Raw genomic sequence first — 18,553 nt, 5'->3', positions numbered from 1 at the left:
GGAATGCAAGACATCATCAACCACAGAGGCTGTGAAAGCAGAAAATCTGAGTGTGCAGCTGGCAGAGGAAATAAACAGCTTCTTCGCCCGCTTTGAAACATCACAACAGCAACACTCATCTGCTTCAGCCCTGCTCCCATCCTCACCCTCACCTGGTTCCTGCACCGCTCCACTCACTGTAACAGAGCACGATGTCAGACGTGTGCTTCTAGCAGTGAACCCCAGGAAGGCGGCCGGTCCAGACGGAGAAGGTGCTAAAAGCGTGTGGCCACCAGCTTACCGTCATCTTCACCAGAATCTTCAACCTCTCACTGGATCAGGCAGCCATCCCATCCTGTCTAAAATCAGCCACAATCATCCCAGTGCCAAAGACGTCTCCCATCTCCAGCCTGAATGATTACCGCCCTGTGGCCCTCACACCGGTAATCATGAAATGCTTTGAGAGACTAGTCCTTCAGCACATCAAGGATTACCTCCCCCCAGAATTCGACCCCCGCCAGTTTGCATACCGCGCAAACAGATCCACAGAAGACGCCATCGCCACAGCCCTCCACACTGTGCTGAGTCACCTAGAGCAGCGGCAGAGCTACGTCCGAATGCTCTTCGTGGACTACAGCTCAGCCTTCAATCATCCCGGACATCCTCATCACCAAACTGGTCACTCTTGGCCTCCCTCCTCTCACATGTGCCTGGATAAAGGACTTTCTTACAAACCGGCCCCAGACTGTAAGACTCGGCCCTCATCTCTCCTCCACCCGCATACTGAGCACCGGCTCCCCACAGAGCTGTGTGCTGAGCCCCCTCTTGTATTCTCTCTACACCCACGACTGCAGCTCGACCCACAACAACACTCTCATCATCAAGTTTGCTGATGACACCACGGTAGTCGGACTCATCTCAAAGGGAGACGAGGCAGACTACAGAGAGGAAGTCCCGAAGCTGGCAGCCTGGTGTTCAGAAAACAACCTGACACTGAACACTAAGAAAACCAAAGAGCTCATTGTTGACTTCAGGAGGCACAGCACCGACTTGGCCCCCCTTTACATCAAGGGGGAGTGTGTGGAGAGGGTCCCCACCTTCCGGTTCCTTGGTGTCCTCAGGAGTAGGTGCATCAGCACAAAGACCCACAGACTCAAAAACAGTTTCTTCCCCAAAGCTACAACCACCCTGAACTCACACATGCACCGATAACACAGCCCCTCCCCACACACACACTTTTTTTTTAAACTGGCCTGTATATTTGTACATTTTATATATATATATCTTTTCCCTCTGTTAATACTATCCATGTAGTCCTGCAGAACTGTGCCCCCCCAGCATGTTTTCACTGAGTAGGAGATGCTCTGTATCTCATTGTACAGCTGTATAGTGACAATAAAGGCATTCTATTCTATTCTATTCTATTGTGAGGAGCACCTGATGGTTTACAATGAAATGATGATGAACTGTGGCCCGACAGTCTCACTGGAAGCTTCAGCATGTTTTAAATAAAGTTTGAAGGTCTGGAGAGAGCTCACGGTTTCACCATCACGAGATGTTTCTGTGTCACACGCTGGTGATGAAGCACCTTTCTGAGGCCATCAGGTGGGACTGAACCAGCTGATGCTAATCTGCACCGAGCAGCAGGACTGTGGCGCCCCCTAAAGGAAGGCAAGAGTGAGGATAGAATTTCTTCAGGATGATTTTTTTTATTGTTTTTTATTTAAATCGATTCTTTTGTGATCTGAATGTTTGTGTTCATAATCAATGAAGATCCTGAGCTGCTGTTTGAAAGACTGATTTTATTTATTTAAAATTTGTAAATACTCGCCGTCCTGTTTGTAATGAGTTTAACGCAGGTTTTCTCCTGAAACGACCTCACGTGGTGAGCAGCAGGGAATCCTCTCGCTGCGCCTGCGCACTCTCTGATTTTACTTACAGGTTTGAAGGATCAAAGCAACGGAGCCGCAGTGGCGCACGCGCTGTGACGTTTTTATGCCTGAAACTTTCATAAACACGTCAGCGTGCTTCAGTCTGACGTCACTGCGCTTGTCATCAGTTTATCTCGTTATACCTGTGGAGGGAGGAGGGGCGGGTCACACCTGTGGTCCTGCACCCCAGTTTTCTCTCTTTGTGTGTGCTTTTATTCTGAAAGGAAACCTGAGCTCACGGCTTCACACGAACACCGGAAGTCCATCAGACACGCTCACACCGTGTGGGAACAGCTCCACCCTGTGGCGCACTCACGCTACTACACGTCACAGAGCGCAACGCTGTACGGCTGCGCAGAAAATCCCGCTTCTTTCTGAACGCTCCTTTATTTATATTCCACTGTGGTCTCTACTGTGGATCTTTATTTTATTCATTTCATGTTTTAGTTCTATTTCATTTGCCATTTTTTATTTTAATTGGGTTTTTTTTTACTGTTCTAATTTTATGTTTTCTATTTTTCTTATTCAATTAATTTACTTTTGCATATTTTTGACTTAATTAGTCATATCTAATTAAGATATCTTTTCATTTTTAGTCTGTTTATTTTTATTTACTTGTTCGAGTGTGAATTTTCGCCACTTTTGTTCATTTTGTATATATTTTATTTTTATTTAGTCTTCTATTTTATTTTCCATTTTTATCTTTCAGTTTTATTTACTGGTTCTTATTATTTCTTGATTTCAACCTGCTGAGATATACTTTTATTTTGGAGGGTGGCCCGGTGTCCTCTGATTTTGACTTTCTCTTCTTTTCCTCTCTTCCAGAGTTAACTTCAAGTCTGAGTCTTTTTTTTTACATCTTGTTCACAAGTTTTACCATATTTAGTGAGACTCATGAATGTTGTAATTGTTTTAGTGGAGAAGAAGAGAGAAAAAGAAACATTAAGGATAAATAAGTAAAATTAAATTAATCATCTACAAAGTGCAGTAGAAGTACAGCAGGATTGTTTAACCACTAGGGGGCGATAAGAGACTACAGCGCGAGCTCGAACCTCATGCAGGCTCCTACAGTTTTCATTGCTTTTCGGTTTTGTGATGAACACATTGAATGTACTGTTTGAATTAATGTGTTATATTTAAATCTTAAATGTGTTAAATGTGTACAGTTTAGATCACCTTTAGCATATACACTCGTGAGAACAGGTTTCCCTACATAACGAGTCTTATTTCTCCACAGGAAGGTAAAGAGCATCATTACAGTTTTTTCTCCACATGCAGACACAGAGCTGCTATTGTTCATGGTGAGATTGCCTCTGCTTTGGTGAGCAGAACTCTTCCTCTTAAGGAGAGATCTCTCTGAGGATAGGTTCCAGATTTAAGGATGTCCTTCTTTGCTGATCCTTCGTAATTATTATTCAACATCATTTAACTTGTATATTACAAATAGCTGTACTGGAACATTCCTTCCATAAGTTCACGGTCGTTAATATTCAGATGTAAGTCATTCATTCATCAGTAAAACAGGACCATCAGGCAGCTGAGTGATGATCAGATTTCTGTCCAGCAGTGAGACACATATGAGATCTGATGTGGTCTGCTAAGAGTTGGACGAATGGTAAAAAGAGGTACAGAGAAGCAGGCCATCCTTGTCTGACACCGTTAGTGTCACTGAGCTGTTTCTGTAGAGTCTCTGTGGATGAACAAAAGCCAAGTTTATGTAAGGACTGTAAAATGAACTGGTGTTTATAAAGATCTACAAATAACATGAATCCACTGTCATCAAAAAGTTGACAGCAGTCTAAAACGTCCAGCACTGACCTGATACTGTGGGTTATTTGTCTGTTAGCCATAAAACCTGATTGTGTTCATTATGAGGGAAATCCGTTTTGAGCCTCTTTGCTGAAATTAGAGCTAAAGTCTTATAATCCTTATTGAGCAGGCAAATAGGCGCCAATTATCTGGAAGTAAACTGTCTTTATTGGGTTTGGGAATGAGAGTGGGCGGGCCCTGAGTCATAGTGGGGGGAAGACTTCCCTCATCAAGACTTTGCTCAAAAATAGGCCCAGCTCAGCAGCAAAAACCTTAGAAAACTCTTCAGTTAGACCGTCCATTCCTGCTGATTTGTTATTTTTGAGAAGATTAATAGTGCTCAGCACCTGCGATAGTTCGATCACATAACTATTATTTAAGGTCTTTGTAGGAATGGAGGTCAGGACGGAATCTGTCTGTGAGAAACTGGATCTGTAAAGTTGTTTGTTGGATCAGAAGTTGGCTGTTTCGGTCCTCAGTAACAACCACACTGATGTTTAACTTGACAACAGTGTTAATGGTGCAGCGATGTTTTTCTAGGTTGAGGAACTAATTTGTTCACCTTCTGTCATCAGGATGTTTCTCTCTCCAGATATCAGTGAGATGAAAGCAGAGAGATCAGAGTTTGTTCTGTGATGTAAACCACGTGGCCATTTATCCATCAAAGATGTTATTGAAATGTCCTCCAACTTCAACTCAAGTCAGTCACCATAGTAACAGACTCTGAGATGGCAGGTGATTTCTCTGACTCCTCCCCTCGGCTGCACCTGAACCAGCTGACTGAGTCATTTTACCCCGAGCGCTGGATGTGAGAAGAGGGATCCTGTGAAGATGCCTAAGGGTTTTTCAGGGGAGGTCCCTGTTAACATGCATAAGGTTTTGGGGGTAGAGGGGAGACCCTAGAAAGCTGTGGTACGGGGGTCAGTGCTGTGAGCTTGGACGAACACGGGGGATTTCAGGAGAACCCTGTTAACTTGGCTAAGGCTTGGGGTTAGGTGGGAGACGCTGTCAGCTTGTGCTCGGGGGTTTGAGATCATGAGAGTTTGTGACTTTGATTCTGTTCGGATTAAACAAATGCAAATAAAATGTAATAAAGTTTTCCATTGGGGCATGCAGCCTCTGTCTCTCGCCATACTCACTGTTACAAAAGCACGAGTTTAACTAGGACGTCACCGTGGTTTAACACATTTTCACACAAACACACAGGCGCGTCATAAACAGACGGCATTTTTGTGGCCATCAAAAGTAAACTTTGTTTGGATAAAAAAACAAAAGTTGGATAAAAATTTTGTTGTTCTTTTGCATGATCACATATTTTTTGGAATTATTGAAAATTAACGAGTTATGAAATATCATAACTTTATTATTAATATCACAATATTATTAATATTATATTTTTGTGACTGCTGTTTTATTATTTGCTTTATTACTTCCTATGTCATCAATCGTTTTATTGGGGTCATAAATCACTCGGTTGGACATACGGGGTATAACATTGATCCTCTGCAGGTGTCAGGCTATGATGGGCTCCTCCATCTCTTAGAAACTCATTTGTGTGGCATCGTATTTGATGCAGAACAGCTGATTGTTCTGTAAATCATTTAAATGGTTATAAAAAAAAAACTCCTTGGTTGCATTTTTAGGTCAATAGTTGCAAAAATAATTTGCCAAACTTGTGTTAACGAGTGTTTAACTTTGTCATCGTGCAGCAGAAGTGTGAACCTTATCTCAGCTGAACAGTGAAGAAGCTCTTTTTGCAATTTTTTTATTAGAAAAAGAAAACAACACAGAACTTGCACTTACTGAAATACAATGAACCTTTCTTCATTTTCCTGAGTAAACATACTTAGAAAAGCTGAGGATTCCTGAGCGATCAGGAATCCTGAACATAGCAATCAGAGGACAGGGATGAAGAGTTACTCCAAGAACAGCTGATATAATAGGAACATATCCAGTCCAGAAAGCTTCCAGCTCAGGACAGAAAAACATGTGGCTAAGGTGACAAGGAGAGCCGTGGCATTTATCACATTTGTTTTCCACTTCCAAATACAAGTCAGAAAGTCTAGACTTAGAGAAATGCGCCCTGTGTAAGACCTTAAATGGAATAAGTCCAAGACGAGCACAGGAGGTGGAAGATCGTACCCTCACTATAGCCTGTCTCCAAGACTCCTCCTGTATTTGAATTCCTAGTTCTCCTTCCCATGGACACTTGAGTGGTTACTAAAAGACAGGATAGTATCATAGAGTTTTGAAATGGTTCCTCTGTGACGAGGAATAAATGATAGCGTAGTTTCCCACTGCTGTTCTGGAGGTAAAGAGGGGAAAATTTGGGAAACACTTGGCAACAAAATTTCAAATTTGAAAATAGCGAAACAAATGGGTGATAGGGAGATCGTAACGAGAAGACAAGTTGGGAAAACTATCGAAAACACCATCCACAAATAAATGTTTGAACTGTTTTATACCCTTGTCACACCACACTGAGAATGTCGAGTCCAAGAGTGAAGCGGGAAACAAATGGTTGTCGCTTAGAGGACCCGAGGAAGACGGCATTACAAAATTAAAGTGACGTCTAAACTGAAACCAGATCTTGAGTGTGTTAAGAACCACCTGATTATCAGTGTACAGAGAGGGTTTACGGGTAAAGAGAAAACCTGGTAAAGAAGAGCCCTTACATGATGATAGCTCCAACTTACACCACGACGAACCAGAAGATTTTAGCCAGTAGCAAATAGTGATGGGATTTCCGGCTCTTTTTAGAGAGCAGAGCTACTAGATCACTTAAATTACACAACTGAAAGCATGTGTGTATTGTTTGTGTATTTATACACAAGCACTCATATATATTCAAATAATTAAAAAAAAAAAAAGTTCATTTACCTGTTACTACCACACACCAAATCCGGTCGTTGGTACTTGCTGGCTTGTGTAGCCACTAGGTAACAAATGCTCAACACTGCCCCCTAGCATCCTGGAGCACTTCTGTTGTGTTTTGTACGCGTTTTGGAGTTTTTACACTTGGCCAAGGCTTTATGCTGGTAGTTTTATGTATTAAAATGTTTTTGTAATTTTTTTTTTCATAATTGTGTGTAGTAGCATAAACCTGTGGTTGTCAAATCTGTGGTTCGGTTCACTAAAGCCAGCTGGTTCTTTAAATTTGCATCCCTGCCTCTGGACTCATTTAAACACACCACTCTGCTCCTGTAATCAAACCTGTTGGTCCATTAATATAATCTATTCAATAATTGTCACCACTGTGTGACAAGAATAAAACAACATCCTCCAAACCTGCAGCAGGAGAATAAAAACTGTTCAGGGTTCTTGATGTTTCAAACTTTTTAAAACTAGAAGAGTTTTAAAAAGTCTGAGTGAGGAACTTTCCATTTTCCTGCAAATTGTTCCTATATAATTTGCTATTATTAATACACACAGCATCACAAGCAATTGTTAGATTAAAAACTGCAGTCACAGTTTCTCATCATTTCGGACCACCAACTGCATTTTATTTCATTTTATTTTATCCATTTCATCATCCACCTTTTACCAGCTTGTCCTTCATTTGCTTTTTGTATTTCCAACCTCTGAAATTTCTTCCCGTCTTGTTTTGTGTGTTTGCTCCTTGAATTGAGAGCTCTGACCTTCTGTCCTTCTCTCTGCTGTGTTTCTGTCACATCCACTTCTCTCTGACTGGGATTGGCTGCTCAGTCTGAAATGTTCTGCAGGAAAACCAAGACTCATATTTCTGATGACTGTAAAATGACTGTAGGTTGATTTTTTTTAGAACAAGTCACTGAAAGTCGCTCAGTTTAGTTTTAGATTATAATTATAGATTTGTATACATGTACCAAATAAATCATTGTGTTATGGAGTAAATGGAGACCTCTATATTACATTTACCCATAATGATCCATTCTAATGAAGCTGAGAGTTCAGTGATTCACCAGGTTTACTTATCCCCCCCCCCAAGTTTAGGAGGATATTATGAAATATGCTAAAATACATTTTATTAATACTAGACCGGGGGTCTCAAACTCAAATGAGCCTCGGGCCACTTCTGGCACCGTCATCTCATTGGAGGACCACTTTAGTGTCCAAGTAGTACAAACACGAAAACACCGTCTAATATTTCCTAAAATGTAGTGTTTTGTTTGTTTTATTTAATTCCAAATATTGTGTAGCAAGACAAAACTGCAAACATGAACGCAATATTTTTCTCACTCTTAACTATCTGAAGCCTTTCAGTTTCATTTGTCATATGCAAGTTAGCACAGGGTCAACATGGCAATGAAATGTATCTGACGAGCAGAAGACAGTCACTCAGCAGTATAGTACAGTAGTTTCACTGAACTACCAAATAAACAGCTCTTTCTGGCCAAACACGTGGAAGCACTTTTGCTACAATTTTGTTTGTATATAACAAAATAAAAATGCAGGCATAAGTGTGCACATTAGTTTTCGACTGCAAGTGAAAATTGTTTTCTTTCCAAATAAATCTGTCACTGAACTAACACAGCCAACCCCTCAACATGCTTACCTCGGCCAGGTCCGCGGCTCCGAACCATACTAAAGGGACCTCTGGCGAATACGTCGGGTTCGTGTCGGCTCGTAGCTGAAAACTAGCTTTACTTTGTTGTCTGGGTCGACTTTGCTAGCGAGAGACAGAGAGAGGCGTTGAAAGACTGCTCCAACAGAACTTATTGTTTCAGAGGAAAACACGAACACGGTGTACAGTCGAGTCTTAATAGCTTACTTACAACTGGGCTTGTCAGCATATGTCAGGCACTCTGTTTGGCTGCAGTGGTTATTATTATATTTACATGCTTCCAGCTCCCGTTTCTGCTCCGAGACAGCTCGTACTTTTCTACTTAACTTTTTTCTCCCTCCCTCGCTCACACAGCGGGAGGGGCGGTCCCACACGTTCTCCCTGCAGCACGGACTACACCGCCCATGAGGCTACAGTCTTAAAGGGCCATGCCTGTAACACTCTGCCCTTGTATTAAATCATTTTTCGTGTAATAATTTAAAAAAAAAAAATTTCTTGCGGGCCGCAAGTAGAGGTGACGTGGGCCGCAAATGGCCCTCGGGCCGCGAGTTTGAGACCCCTGTACTAGACAAATAAACATTGTTCATAGGGATCGTTTGTGTTGTAGTTCCTCACCGTGACCACTGGAGGGCAGTGAACACTCATCACACTCTACAGTAAACAGCTCACAAACACCACAGAGCAGTTTCTGTTCTACACACGTCTGCTTATCACATTACATCAAACACTCTGCATTAAAATAATTTATTTTGCTGGGAGATTCAAAAAAATCTGTTTCATCATTTTATTAAATCAGATAAAACATTTTTGATGAAGACACCACATCAAGAAATATTCAAACTCATTACATGAAAAATGACAAAAAACAACACTATTCAGTAGCTCTTCTACATTTTACAAAGTTTATAATATTGACACAGTTCATATCTGTATAATAAGATCACATTTGTTCCTGTATTGATGTGAGGAAGAGGAAGCTTTCGGTGTGTGAAGCTGGGAGAAGTTACTCTGTTTCTGCTCTGATCAGAGGAAATGAGACCTGCTGAGGCCTCGGACACACTGATCAGTTTCATTGCCTTTTATTTTTACAGACCAAGACTCTTTGCAAACACCCTGTGAGCATCATCAGCGAGCTTATGATAGCATTCAGAATTGTGTAGGTTATGGTGAAAGAGAGACCCATTGCTGCTGGGATTCCAGCTGTTAAAGTCAATCTGGATACTTCCTCTGCTGCAATCAATTTAACAACTCCTACAAGTTGGGTCATCACCTTCAAGAGGAGCTCTGTAGTTATTTCTGCTGCAGCCAGTGGTGAAGTGATGACAGCACACAAATCAGTGTAGGGCACACCTGTGCTCACAGAAAGTCTCTTCAGAGACGGGATATCGAGACCAAACGCATGAACATAATGTTTGACAGCACCAACCAGCACAGCAGCATCAACATTAGCAGAGAGACCAGGAACTGGAACAGCTGCTCCAGCTGCAGACAGAGTAGCCCAGTATTTTAATTTGGACTGAAAAGCTTTTTTCTTCTTCCTGGTGATCTCTGGGTTGATGTTGAGCATGACAAACAGCAGAGCATCTCTCTTCTTCATAGGAAGTTCTCTCTCTAAGCAGTGGCGTGTCTAGAAAATTTTTGTTGGGGGGGCCAGGTAGGGGCACAGATTTGGAGAAGGGTGGCAGATTTAATTGGCAGATAATGTTTAAAAAAAAATTCTACCAACCCTTAACCATAATTCAATAATCCTATAAACCTAATAACCAAATGCACTTTTAACTCTTATTAGAATGAGATTTTAACCACTACGGTGCAAAGTTTTTAGATACTGCGTTGATAAAGTACAAGAGATACAATCAGTGCTTTGTCAGTGCTTACTCAGCATTCAAGGACAGCAATATTTGCATAGTATTTTTACTGACATATAGTGCACATATGTTTTGGGCAAAAACATTTTTGAAAATTAAAATACGAACATTTGTAACAAACAATTGACAAATTAGCCAATGCAAAACTTTATCTGCCTGTTAAAAAAAGAAGATAATCTTCTCACAAACTGGTGTTTGATTTTGAAACAGGAAAAAAGTGGGGAAACAAATGAAAAGACTAACATTTGAATAAAACCTGAAAGCAAGTAAATACTTTCTATGCTGCCTTATGGTAAACTTTGGTAATATTGATAAAGAACAACACTGGCTGATGATAAAATACAGTCAGCTGGCATGGTGACACTGCCAGTATTAACCTGCAGGGCTGGACTGGGACAAAAAAATTGGGCATTTTTACTACAGACCGACCCACCAGGTAGTAAAGCCATAAAGACTTTGACTGAAAACAAACCCTGTTGTGACAGTGATGTACAGTCTTGTTGGTATATGTATGATTTCTATACATTTTACGTCAGATAAAAACTTTGGTTGTAAGATTTAGATAATTATTTAATAAAAACGAGACATTTTAAATGAGAATAAGAAAGAAAAGTATTTCTTTGTGCCCACCTTTCCCTGTTAATGCCCTACCTGGCCCCCTGGCAAAACTTTGCTAGACCCGCCCCTGCACAGTTACCAGCTGTCAGCTACATAAAAAAGGATCCTGGTGTTATTTATCTCTCAGAAACAGTTCATAACTTCAACTCATTCATGTCACCTAAAAGGTAAACCTGTTTCTCCATCACCTGTTCAGCTCTGATGGTTCAGTAAGGACATCTCCTGGTTTCATCTTCATGTTTCCCTCTCACCACATATCTAAACAGACATCATGACCAGCAGCTTTACAGCTGTGGCTCCAGCAAACATCAGCTGATACTAGAAATTAATATTAAATACATTCTAACAACAGCTGATCAAGCTTAAACGTGCTGCTGTTGTTTAGCGCAATATCTGCTGGTTTCCTCTTTCTGGCGCAAAGTGGGCGATAAACAAACAAGAGAGAAAAGCCGATCAGCTGATCATTGATCAGTTTCATGATTGAAGTAGCAACAGGAGAGGGAGGGGGAGAGAATGAGAGAAGAAGAGGCAGCTGTGCAGCATAAAGACAGAATAAATCCAGCTTTGTGTCTTTTTTCCATTCTAGCTAAAGTCCGGGACAAACTGCGTCTCTTCTCAGCTCAATACGAAACGCGTAATATTTTCCCTGAATGAGGGACCATTCCATTTTTTTAAGGAGCCGTTGGCAACTCTACTAACTAACCTTATGAATAAAATAAAGTTCACTATCAGTAACATCATAGCACCCACCCAGCTGTATAAAAACTCCGTCAAACTGGCTAGAACGCAGTATGAGTTATTGCAACTGACAGTAAAAAGTCAGCAACATGAAAATAAACTCCACCTAAACTTAGTTCATATCTGACCCAGATAGACTGCAGGTCATAACTTCTTACCTGAAGTTCAGTTCACCTGACACTCGGACTGGCGGCTGCTTCGGGTCTCTCGTCCTGCCTCCCCTTCCCTCATCCACCTGTTGCCTCTGCGGAAGCCCCGTCATAGCCACCACCAAACAACGGAGTTATTTCTACACATCGACCTGCATCTGGCCAATCCACCACCTCTCATTGTTCATGCCGTTACAAAAAAAATAAAAAATAAGTCACTGGGGATATGCCCGGTATGCCCGATGGCCAGTCCAGCTATGTTAACCTGCAACCAAATCTGCAGCTCCATACAGCAATGTTACGACTTAGATTATATCTTATAACTCATAACTCTTATGTTAGCTCCCCTCAGTAGCATACTGTCTGAAATATTCCACAGCTGCAATAATTCTTTAAGTGTTATTTTTTTCCTTGGTATTCTAATTTCACCGAAGTTTACTAAACTCAACAAACTTGATATTACTTACCGGGACATTTATTCTGTCCTCATTTTCTTTCACCGAAAAATTGTTTCCTGCAGTGCCGTCTTTCGAGCTTGGCTCTCCTACCTTTGCTAACGTGATGCGCATAGCGCAGAAGCGATGCTGCATTCACTTACACTCGGATATCTGAGCGTCACCGTGAAAACATAATCGGACATTTGATATTTGATTGAATTTTATTGTTTTGCCTTTGGGGTGGCACCTGGGGTGGCCAGTCTGGTTTGGGGGGTGGCCTGTGCCCCCCCAGGCCACCCCGCTGGACACGCCATTGTCTCTAAGGTCTCTTGTAAAAGAGAGAAATCACACCAGTGCTGCTTAAAACTCGAGATCAGGAAGACCCGTGGAGACTCGATGCCTTGTAGACCTGTGTGATAGAGAAACATGTTGACATGGTTAGATTTATAAAATAATATCATAGGATCCTGTGTGGAAGGAAGAGTCGTGGATCCAATATGCAGGACTCAAGAGAAGCTTTGATGCTGGATTTACAGGTCACAAGATAAACTACAGCAGAAACCTAAGAATATTAATCAGGGAACTCTCCAAACAGAGCTCACAGCTGGCAGATATGATGACAACATGACAAAGAACAGTGGGAGAAATAGTAACTACAGTAGTTAACTGATGATACAGGAAGTAAACACGCATGAGGGCACACACATGAGACTGTCAAAATAAAACAGGAAATAACACACCGACTCTGACAAAGACACGTGAGCTTGACACTGGGACTGAGGCTGAACAGACATGGAGACACGTGACAGACTGGGTAGACAAAGGATGAAACACAGAGAGAAGAACATGGAAACAGGAAAGGGAGAAACAAAGAGTAGGACTAGAGACGTACTAACAAGACAAGAGAGGGAACACGGAGACACAAGGACACACCTGAGGAGACCACGACCACAAAGGGAACAAACACCCACGACAGGAAACTAGAAGCTTGGATACCTGAACAAGGGAGCACTAGGAAATAATACCAAGCAGGCAGACTAAACAATGCAGAACACATAAATCCAGAAATACAAGAGGAACTCATACAGACTCAAAACACTGTGTCACTGACCCGGGAACCAAGACAAAGACTAAATAATTTAAAACAAGGATATGTTTAAAAAGTGAATCCAGATCTCACTCAGCTGTGATGAGACACTCACTGTGAACGCAGTCGTCTCTGATCTCTGTCAGAGTCCTCTCAGCACTGAAGTCTCTCTTTCTCCTCTCAGCATTTATATCATTGTCGATCTTTGATCGAACAAAGTAGAACTTTTTCTTCATCTTCTGAATCTCCTGAGCGAGTTTCACGTCATTTTCTGTGAAGCGAGTGTTTGAGATGATGATGAAAAAGTCAAACTTCTCGAATCCAACAAGCTTCAGGTACTTCTTAGCTGGAAACTTGGTGGTGCCGATTCCAGGAAGATCCCACAAAGTAACATTGGAATAGTTGGGATGGGGGTACGGTGCGACCTCTGAGGTGATTTGTTTCACACCAGTAGGAGCAGCTCCCTCATCATCATCACTCACACTTCTGAAGGAATTAACAAAGCTGGATTTACCAGAACCAGATTCTCCTGTGATGGCGATATTTAGTGGAATATTATCTTGTTTTTCTAAATGTTGTTGAATCTCTGCAGCTGCTGCAGCAGTGTCGTTGTGCTGCAGGTCTTCTTTATGTCCAGGAATTTCTTCTGATTCATTGAATCCTCTGGCTCCTCCGTGCTGATCCTAAACAAAAGAAAAATAAGGAAAATTCAAATTTTATGTTAGAATGAAGAATTTGTAAATATTTCATATCTTCAGTTTATTTTCTTTATAAAGATAACTTACTGGTGCCTCGTAGAGCGTTCCATTTTCAGTTGTGTTAAAAAGCTGGTTTTCAGTGGTCTTCATGCTTCTTATCAGGATCCAGGTCTGCTTTCTCGCCAGGGCCTCCAGTTTTCTGTACAATACAACTTCAGGTGTGTTCTTGAAACTGAGGAGGGCGTTCCACAGGTCCCGAATTTTGGTTCTGAGCTGTGAGAGAGTGATCCCAGGAGACTTTGAAGCTTTAGAGAGGATGGTGTTCTTCACTTCTTGGAGGCTCTCACTGTAAGCTGGATTAGGAGCAGCCATGGGTGGACTGCCCTCCCACAGCAGCCCACAGTATTTCACATCTTCCTGAACATCAAATTCAATAACATCACTGAAGCGCTCAGCATCACAAAGCTCCTCTTCAGCTGCTAGTTTGGTCATCTGGTCCAGATGTTCCTGCAGGCGTCTCTTTCCGTCCACGTTCTTCTCTGCTGCTGCAACATCTGGAACATCCTGAACTGACAGACTCTGACTCTGGTCAGCTGTTTATGGCGTGCACTGATTTATTGCATTAAAGCGGATCATAAATGTAAATAAAATGTGTTGTTTTAAATGGTGCAGATGAAGTTGCTGCCCTGCCTCATGCGGTATGTCCTGCTGGCAGCTGGAACCAGTCTGGCTGTGGAGTTGGTTCAGTGACCAGGACAAACACTGCGTTGCTCCTCCCCTCTCTGAGTTCGACTAACGGACGAACTCTCCTCTCTGGCACCTTGGTGTAGACCTTCCTGGGGAAGCTGAGGAGTGTGATCCCCAATAGTTGAAGGACACCCTCCGGTCTACCTTCTTGAAGATGGGAACCACCACCCTGGTCTGCCAATCCAGAGGCCCTGCCTCAGATATGCAGTAGAGATGTGTCAGCCAGGACAGCCCTATCACATCCACAGGTGGTGCTGCCACCAAGGAGATTCTTAACTGCCTTACTGACCTCGTCCTCAGTGATGGTCGAGCTGTCCCCCTCATCCCCGAACTCTGGGTCCTCTGAAGAAGACGCGTCATTGGGATTAAGGAGGTCCACAAAGTATTCCTTTCAGGAGACTGGTTCCAGAGCCTGAGATGTGTGTTGAGATGAGCCCAGCTATTTCTAGAGTCAGGCTCTTTCCTCACCAAAGAGCGACTTCTACATGATGAAGTGCTACATAATGTTCACTGACTCTTAAATACATAAATAGAATAAAGTGATTTTGCTACAGTTTAACTTAGATCAAAGTGGTAAATGTCCAACCCTAACGAGCTCGATAAACATGTCTAAATTCAGACTGAAGTACTGAATTAACTGTAAATGTCACAGAGAACAGATTTATTAATATACCCACACTCTGTCTGAAATCATCTGAGATGTTTGTTTTCTTTCCCTTTGGCAGATACCATATACAAGACAAGCATTACACTCTGGCTGTAACCATCCCACAACAACAGGACCCAAACACACTTTATAAAGTCCTTGAAGGCGACAAGCCTGAGGATGTTAAAAAAGAGTGTTTACGAGGATAAAGTGTACGAAGGGACGAGGATGATTTTCTCTGTGCCCATAAAACCTGATCATGCAGAACGTTTAGTTCTGCAAAAGTTGAGCAGTCTATGAAAATATACAAAGAATAACTTCCTCCTCATCTACTCTTATCGGGCGACCGTGGCTCAGGGGGTTGGGAATCGCATCTGTAACCGGAAGGTCGCTGGTTTGATCCCTGGGCTCTCTGTCCTGGCCGTTGTGTCCTTGGGCAAGACACTTTACCCTACTTGCCTACTGGTGTTGGCCAGAGGGGCCGATGGCGCGATATGGCAGCCTCGCTTCTGTCAGTCTGCCCCAGGTCAGCTGTGGCTACAACTGTAGCTGCCTCCACCAGTATAAGAATGTGAGAGTGAATGAATAGTGGTATTGTAAAGCGCTTTGGGTGCCTAGAAAAGCGCTATATAAATCCAATCCATTATTATTATTATTATTATCTCTCCCCATGTCGCACATGCACAGACAGAAAGAGAGAATATAACATCCTAGAACTGATTGAAAGGGACGTTTGCTATTGGACAGATGGAGCCTTTGTGTTTACAAGAATTTTTGATCAACCAAAGTCTGAGCGCAGTACAAGAGAGATCATCATACACTCACTCTATGAGGTTGGGTGTTTGATGGGTGGTCTCAAATACATCTTTCGCTGTGATGGACCGAGCAATTCTCAGAGTGTCACAGCTGCGATGAACGTTTCAGCGCTTCAGAGTTCTGCATTACTAACAGCCCTCAGCCTCCACAGGCAGGAAGCAGTGGGACAAACACCCAGGGAAACAGAGGCTGAGTCTGAGGTCCACACTGACTCTCTTCATTGACAGTCTGGTGTCACCTGGTCTCAGGTGAGTCCTGCGAACCTCAGCACTGACATCTGTCAGTCACCATTAAGGAAGCTTTGTGCAGGATCACAGATGACATCACACTATATCGATGAAGCGTGTGTTTTCAGACAGCTGCACCTCACTCACACCCCCAGACCCTCCACCTCATTTACTGTCTGAAGATGTCCAGAAGTCTCTGTGAAAGCAGACTGTAACTCAATGATGGCGTTCATGAATCATGTGACTGCCTGACTGTAAGGTGTTTGTGACCCCTGTGTTCTTTCAATAAAGCTCAGCATCCAGCCTGCTGCACGTGTCTTTTATTCTGAAGGAGAGCTTCACATGTTCAGCTTCCTCTTTATGAAACCCAGTGACTCTGAGCTTTTATTCTCTAAATCACTGAACAGAATATGTGAGCGATGCTTTTAAAGGACCTCACTGGTTTATGGAGGGAACTTGATGTTTAATCTGATGTTTAATTTAATGAAGCAGTATAAATCCACACAATCTGAATCTCCCTGCTCGGCTGAGAGCTTCACAGCACAGCGGAGGAAGGATTATGTAAATGATTACTCTGAGATCACAGCGTCACCGTGTTTACATCAAACTGTGAGTGTTGCTGTCCTCACATTCACTCAAGTTAACGAAGGAGTAATGAAATGCTGTGTAATGACAAATGCAGACATACTACAGCGTGTGTGCGCGCGCAGTCTGACTGCAGACATGTACGGCGGGTTTACGAACGTGTGTTTGAGATCATTTTATCTTATTGGATAAAACAAACACCAAGTTTAACTTTGAGGACGTGATCTGGAAAAGATGAGAAACAAACTTGAGTTACTGCAACACTCACACCTGTAACTACTGATACTCCTAATACTACTACAGGAAGCTAACAGTTTACTGCATTCAGACCTTTACAGGGTAAACGTGCTCCCTGATAACGGATTTAATAATGTGTGTGGTGTGAGCGCCAGCACACTGGCAGAGAGCAGATGTACGAAGCTAAATATGAACTTTACAGACTGAGAGCTGCAAAGGGTCATTCAGACTTCTGATTAAACCTCTCAGATCAATCAGTACCAGAGCTCGACTGCGCCCCCTACAGTTACACACTCAGGTTTGACTTTTATTTATTTTTCCATTAAGTGCAACAAAACATCAGGTTGACAAGAACACCATCAAATCGCTCCAACACACAAGAATATATTGAAATGTTTAAATAAATGAAACGTTTTTAGGGTTTTTTTTCTTCTTCTTGTCCATTATTGAGAAAATGTCATGAACTTCTGACTGGAGATCTTGGACTCATGAACATATTCAACAGGTTTATGACATAAAAGTGAGAATAATGATGGTCAGTATCAGTGGAACCAAACAACACGATGAGAGTGAATATGATCAGACACTAAACGTGACGCTGTGATCCTAACAAGGATTACCAAATCCAGACCTGAGCAGGAAGAAGCTGGTTTCCTGTTTACAGAGAAAACAGGAGCGTTATAGTCACATCAGAATTCAGCACCCTCCTTCATGAGACAGTTGGCGTACTGCGAGAGTTTTATTGCACCAGTTCTGGAAATAATGGATTTGTTTTTATAAAGAATGGAGCTGTTATTCCACATCAAACGTTTGTGTGCAACACAGTCATGTTTACAGACCAGCAGCAGCTGTTTATGAAAATATCTTTTTAGGGGAATTTGTTACTGTTGTATTTGCAGAGCAAAAGAAAATCACAGACAGATGAAAATTCCTAATGTGGAATCAAACTCCATGAAGGGGTTTGCATCTCAGAGTCAATATTTATCCAGGTGACTTTGAAAGTGTCATTTATTGAGGTCAAATCATTAAATCCAGTCCACCTCTGCAGTAATCACCCATCAAAAACCGAGGAGAGCTCCATCTGCAAAAGCTACAGGTCGAATCTTTTCAGTTTCTCTGCTGTGGGACTGAACTTATGGCTGTGAGTGTGCACGTCTCACACAGGTGCGGGTTTAGCATTGACCACGTGCCGTACGGCTGAGAGGGGCCGGCTCGGGCCCTCTGCCCCCCCACACCCACGCACACGCAGCTCTGAGCCGCTGTGGCTTCAGGTAGGAAGCTACGACTCTGTTTGAAAGGAGGAAGTGATGTCAGTGGTTTTTATAATAATAAAGTTTGAATAAAAACAAACAGGTTTATTTTCTACTGATGATCTATTTTATTCATTATTCGTGTCTTTGTGGTGAATATTCATACAAAAAGTTTTCTCTCAGGAGGA

At 42.3% G+C, this 18,553-nt stretch overlaps 1 pseudogene across 1 annotated transcript; it reads right to left on the bottom strand.

The window, feature by feature from the left end:
• Positions 1-9,087: 9,087 nt before the first annotated feature.
• LOC308389405 (interferon-inducible GTPase 5-like) lies at positions 9,088-15,242 on the bottom strand (annotated as a pseudogene). Its single transcript, XR_013974739.1, has 4 exons — positions 13,945-15,242; positions 13,275-13,842; positions 12,382-12,481; positions 9,088-9,869 (listed from the first exon to the last, which is right to left on the bottom strand). The product of XR_013974739.1 is annotated as an interferon-inducible GTPase 5-like (transcript).
• Positions 15,243-18,553: the final 3,311 nt, after the last annotated feature.

This window comes from Rhamphochromis sp. 'chilingali' (assembly GCF_963969265.1).
Source record: "Rhamphochromis sp. 'chilingali' genome assembly, chromosome: 21".
NCBI classification, from domain to species: domain Eukaryota; kingdom Metazoa; phylum Chordata; class Actinopteri; order Cichliformes; family Cichlidae; genus Rhamphochromis; species Rhamphochromis sp. 'chilingali'.
The sequence above is the reverse complement of the archived record's forward strand: the minus strand, read 5'-3'. Positions and strand labels throughout refer to the sequence as shown.